The sequence below is a fragment of the Labeo rohita genome, chromosome 2 (genome assembly GCF_022985175.1).
Source record: "Labeo rohita strain BAU-BD-2019 chromosome 2, IGBB_LRoh.1.0, whole genome shotgun sequence".
Taxonomy (NCBI): Eukaryota; Metazoa; Chordata; class Actinopteri; order Cypriniformes; family Cyprinidae; genus Labeo; species Labeo rohita.
In genome coordinates this window covers 18501265-18507932 of record NC_066870.1, presented here as the reverse complement: position 1 = coordinate 18507932, position 6668 = coordinate 18501265, and positions in this window count along the sequence as shown.

Here is a 6668-nt window from a genome sequence, read left to right as displayed (position 1 = left end):
TGTTGTGTAAGAAAACTGGTATGACTGCACTGTATCCCTAAAATGTCTAGTTTGAACTTGCCATTTGCTAGCAACTGATTTCTTCATGAAAGCTTTGCGTTCAAATATTTCAACTCAGATCAGTGTTCCGTGTCTAATAATTTTCACACAAAACATCTAAATAATCTATCAAGCAGCTGTGTAATAAGTGGGATAATGTACATTCAGCCAGTTGTTATTGCAAAATAAAGATGATATTATCCCTTACTTATTTTAATCTTAATTCAAGTGATTAAAGAATTTTGAAAGTCTGAAGAATTTAGAAAAGTAATCAAAAAGTATTTAAAAGTAATAAGTTACATTACCTTATTAAAGTAATTGAAAAGTTACACTACTTATTACATTTTAAATCAAGTAACTTGTAATCTGTAACCTATTACATTTCCAAAGTAACCTTCCCAACACTGGTCACAGTACAGTTGAAATACAGTACATGTACAGTACAAATGTATCTCTTGTAGGTATTTGTGGTGTAATGGAGTTCCAAGAATCAGGAGCTGTGAAGGAGGAGCCATGTGGACGACCAGCCCTCCCAGAGTACAGTGGTTACTGCACGTAAGGAACGCTTGCTCTGATTATTCTTTATCATTCACTGAACTATGTTCTTCCATTGATACAAAAGACTCAAGAGATGTTATGCTCACTTTTAGGGTACATTATAAAGAGTGTCTGGTGGAGCTAATAAACAGCAATGCACTGGACCCTGTGGTACTGTTAGATCTTGCAGAGTTGAGGGCAGAAATGGGCCGCTGGAAAGTGCCAGTCCCGGACAAACAACCTTTAGAACCAGATCAACGATACGAGGACAGACTTCGTCAGGTTAGTGCATACTGTTTTCAAATCATTCATTTTACAGTGTCAAATAAAGCATCTTTTGTGCACTTCTATTGTTATTATCAAATCCTGTTATTTGAGATAACGACAGTTATTTTGGTCAGAGCATGGCCATCTCTGTAAATATTAGGGCTGCATTCAACTAAAGATTTTATTGGTCGACTAGTAGTCATTCATTTTAAGCATTAGTCGACTATTAGTTGCACGTTTATTAATAAACCATATAGATCATAATAATTAGCCTTAAATTGCCATAGGCTGATAAGTGCACAAAAAAAGCTTGCCACAGAGCACCGGCAGATATAATAATTATAAATGCGTCTGGGAAAAACAGCAAGGAGACTGCATTAACGTTTTAATAATTTATTGACAAAACTATGCTTTATTTGTTTTTGGCGTATATGAAGTAGGCGACACTGACTCGTCATCTCCGCAGAAGAGATGCACCTGTATGCAGTTTCATACGGATTACATAATCTGAGAATATTTATTTTCTATTTGAATTGGTTCATTTAAAAGTAGACATTTCACTCTCTATAGATATATTTTTCATATTTGTATACACAGAGTTTCATAGATTTACACTTAAGTTCATAGAGACTGAGGTGGCAAAAGCGCATCCTGTTTGTTTGCTTTCATTATTTTACAAAAGCACAACATTTCATTGTTATTCTGAGTGCACACAAAAAACTCTTTACAGATTCGTATTACTTCTATCTGTATGACCAAAAATGTCGGAGTATTTTAAGAACAAGCAGCTGCACTGGTGCCTCCATTTGTCATGCAGTGAGTGTGCTACTGTTCAACTTCAACACTCTGCACAGACGCTTCAATACCGCACATTTTTCGATTAACATTAGATTGAGCTGCCATGTAAAGTTGCTACTACATACATCTTTCCGATGAAAAGCCATATTTGAGGTCGATAATGATAGATGAGCGTTTGGAAGCATTTTTTTTTCTAATAAAATAATATAGTGTAAAATATAGTGACTAATAAAATTTTGGTTGACCAAGCCTCTTCTCGTCGACTATTAGGGTGCATCCCTAGTAAATATATTAAGTAGTGCTGCGTTAATGCCGGTGATTTAATTTTTCCAGTTTAACTGCGTTAATATTTTAACAGTTAAAAGCAGGGCTAGGGTTGGCTACCCCACTCACAACTGCTGCTTCTGTCTCTTTATTTTCTGGACAAGAAGTGTGTTTATTTAGTCGCAGAACGTCTTTATGACCACATCAAATGGGAGACATTTCAGACGCGCACTCCAACTTCACTTAAGCACCAAGTGCTAGTCAAACGAGGTTGGGAGGGTACAGGTGACGAGGGAGATTCAGTAGATCATCAGTGAACTACAGTCAGATGAGATTATGTCAGGCCATATGTCAGTAAAAACTAATTTACCTGTCCTGTCAACCGTTATACTGTGCTTGTAGCACGCATGCTTCAAGCGGTGCGCACTGTAGCCTGTGATTTCATATTAAAGTGTGAATGATACTACGGTGCCGATGGCCTTGTTGTTAGTGCACCAACATATACAGCACAACTGTGCTCACGGCAACCCGAGTTTGATTCCTGCCTCCCGTTCCCAAAAATATATTTTAAAAAAATTATTAAAAGTGTGAATGATACTACAAGCATGCGTGTCAGATCCAAGTCACATGCACCCAACTGCTGCTTTTAAGATTTAAAATATTACCTAGTAGTATTTGTTTTACAATTAATCAATTAAATCAATGCAATCATACATGCAATATGTGACAGTTAAGTCAGTAAATTTAATGGCTGTGAGTGCCCTTTCTCAAATAAAATGTTTTATCCTTTTAGATTTTAAAAGAGAGGGTTAGGCTGACCAGCGGTGCAGCTCCTGGATTGAGGGCAGCTGCTCCTCCCACACCGTCGCCCTCTTCTCCTCCTGCGGCTGGAGCTCCATGGTACTCCATCTTGAGCCGGGCCGTTCCTGAGGATTCCCAGCAACTCCTGCTGCTAACTGATTGAAGAGCATATCAGAGCACATGGATTTTATATGTAACTCTGCTGTCACTATTAACATTAACATAGTGACAACTCTGGATCTGGCCAAATTGTTTTTCCGTATGTTATTATAAAGAAAAGAAAGCCTTTCTTACCCCTACAAAATTTTAATGATATTCCAGAGGGAAATTATGCTTGAGAATGAGCAGAGCAACCAGCAATGATGCAGGAATTTTTCCGTTTTTACAACATCAGTACTGAAGTTTCTATATCATACTTAATGTAGTCACTACTTCTGTTAAAGCTTGTGGCTTTCAAAACTACTCAAGTTCTCTAATTGTTGGCAGTGAGGATCATACTACTCATACTTGTTCTAACTGTTTTATATTAATTGTGTATTAAATCAGCTTTATACAGTATATGCATTATACTGAGCACAAGTTTGCACTTTCGGCCCTTGTGAAATGGGTATAAGCATGATCTTTAAGAGGTGTGAAAGGTTATGTGTTGCTGATATTATTTTACTGTGTGAATAACTGTGAATATAAAACATTTATTTTCTCACAGTCTCATTTTTTCTGTTTACAAAATACTATGGTGGTTTTAACCTAACCTGGCAAGATTATGTATTTTCAGTCGCCAGGAATATTTGTGCATTTGTTGTTTTGTATTTCAAGTTATTTGGCTGAGCATTGCTACAACAGAGCCTTATTATCTCCTCCTGACAGTGTTTAGTCGCTCAAGACAGCCGCTTTTTCCGCAGCTACATCGTTAGGCCGGTAGGTGTGAGCTTGAATTATGAGCGAGTAATTGATTCATTTACTCAACTGATCCATTAAAAAACGACAGTACTGTCAATGTTGCCAATATAGCAACTAAAAAGTGGCTATAGAGCCAAATCTAGTGACTTCTTGAACAAACCTTCTAGTATCAGAGGCTCACCTGAGCTATTATGTTGTATCCTAAATCACAGCATAAGCATTGTTTTTATCCAATGTATATGATTAGAATTAGATATCAGGATTGTAGTGCAGAGCAGCAGCTTGGAAGTGACAGCTGGTTTATTGGGTATTTGGCTGTATTAAAATACAATGGCATATGTGAGCAAAGGAGAGAAGCTAACAAATGTGAAGAGCTGACATTAGGCTGTGACAGACTAATTACAAAAAATATGTTGCAACACTATACATATTTACAACTTAATTATAACGTAAGGTACATCATGAGGCAATTGTATTTTTCGTAGATCAGTATAAAGCATTTAACAAAATAAATGGTGTACACTAATATTTTATTACCCACCTTATTCTCCAACATGGAAGTAAGCCTATGGGCGAGACTTCCGGTTCATTAGCCGGAATATTATTGCCATTATCAGAAGAATAACAGCGTGCACGGTAAAACTGTTTGCACTAAAAACCAGTGTGTTTATAATTACGATAATACATTAAATAATAATAGACAAACCAGTTTGCAAAATCAAGCAGCAAAACAAACTGTGGCCACGTTCACACTGTTTGTGAGTTCGGTTGTCACACCCGTAAATAACCGTACTGTGTGTGAACGTAACAGTATTAAGGACTCGAATACGGTATTGACAACCGTATTCTGCTGCTGTGTGAACGTGACCTGTGTTGTACAGCTAAAAATAGCTGGACGCGAATGAGACCGTAAGTCAAACCCATTAAATGTACAAATGGCCACTACCATTCATATGGAAAAATAAGGTAGATAGATTTTCGTATTTTAAGACTTAAAATCTATACATAAATGGCATTTTAAGATTAATAAACGATAAATAAAAAGTTAAAAATATAATATTAGCTCGATCTTTATAACAACAACAAAAAAAAAAGTATATGTAATTGTACTATGTTAGCTTTAATAAAAATACAACACCTACATGAAATTGTAAATTGAAAAGTCCAAACATGCTACTTCATGGAAAAGTACCTGAGAGAAGCTACCAGTCATTTCTGACGGTGTTCTTAATTTATAGTGAAGATTAGGGATGGGCGGATCGATCCTGAAATATCGATACTTTCGATACTGACGTTGTATCGAAAGGATCGATCCTCACATAAAAATATCGATTGTAAAGTGCATTTTAACCATTAGTTTTATTTATTTTACAGGAAGTTTGGTGCATAAAATAAGCCTCTAAGACTATTATCGAATTATTGTGTAGGATAGAATTATTTCTCCTGCTCATCGCTTCATTCAACATTGATAATAATCAGAAATGATGTTTCTTCCTCTTCTTCTCATGGTATTGAAATAATAAAGCATTATTTAAAAAAAAAAAAAAAAGTTTCTTGAGTAGCAAAGTATATCAGAATGATTTCTGAAGGATCATGTGACACTCAAGACTGGAGTAATGATGTTTTTTTTTGTTCAAATAAGTGCAGCTTTTGTTAGCATGGTTAAAGACACATTACAAAATCGTACTGACCTCAAACTTTTGAACCGTATAGTGTACGTGAAATATTTATTTTAATTAGGCTAGTTTGTGTAAGTAAATTTATTTAAACTGGTTGTTAAAGTTCAAATTGGTTGTTATATCCTGAAATTGCTGTCTGTAAGAAACAATTTGTGCTAAACTTAGGCCTTTAGGGGTACAACAGCCTGGCAGCTTTTTACACACACACACAAAAAGTTTGCAACAGTAACCACAGTATTTGTAGTAAAACTGCAGTAACAACAAATTTACCATGGTTAACACTCTCTCTTTTGGCTTGCTTCCTTTTAACATTACCATAACGCTACAGGAACATTATTTCAACCATAATATTTGTAGCAAAAATCATGGTAATAATAATTAATAATACTACTACTAATAATACTACTACTAATTATTATTATTATTATTATTATTATTATTATTATACATTTTAGTACTTATGTAACACCATGGTTGTTTTTCATCAGGTACCCTCCAAGGTACACCTTTGTACCTTATCTACCCTTAATGCGTGTGTATTTGTATGGTACTAGTATGCTCCCTGGCTTTTAGGGGTAAAGAAAGGTGCACCTTTGAGGTTACTGCCCAGTAAAGAGCTAAAATACAAAATTTCAGTTTTCTGACAGTGTTATCAAAAAAAAAAACACTTATGAAATGTTTAAAACACATGACTTTCAAATATAATGTTAAGTAGGTATAATTACTGATTTTATTCTTTTAATAATTTAAAAGCTCAATTTAGTTTAGAGGTATCAGTATCGGTATTGGTATCGACGATACTTGGCTTGAAAATATAGGTATCGGATCGAAAATAAAATACGAGGTATCGCCCATCCCTAAAGAAGATGGTAATACAATGACGCCGTAAATATGCTAATTTGCGTATGACGATTCCTAGCGACATTTAGCGACTTTTCGAGCAGGCTTCGGTATTTACTTATAAAATAAGCTGGCAACAGCATACCTGTCAAGTATCCCGTTTTGGCCGGGAAAGTCCCGTACCCTTCTTTCCCGCCGTCCTCCCGTATTAGTATTTTCCCGTAAATCTCCCGTATTTTAACCTGCGTTATTAAAAAAAAAAAAAAAAAAAAAAAAAAAAAAAAACGAAGTAGTGCAGCTGTGCATAAAGCCGATTGTTGTTTATAAGTGGTTGACAAGTGGTGATTTTAGCTTTCTTGTCACCTGTCTTAAAATGTAAGGGATACTGGAGCTTGGTTGGGGTGGTGGGACTGCTCGCGGCGGGCGCCGGAAAATTCCCCTTATTTTCAAATCCAAAACTTGACAGGTATGGGCAACAGTTGACACTGAAACCATTTCCTTCGGCAGAGCAAAAATAGACAAATATTGTGTCTCAGAGGTAAG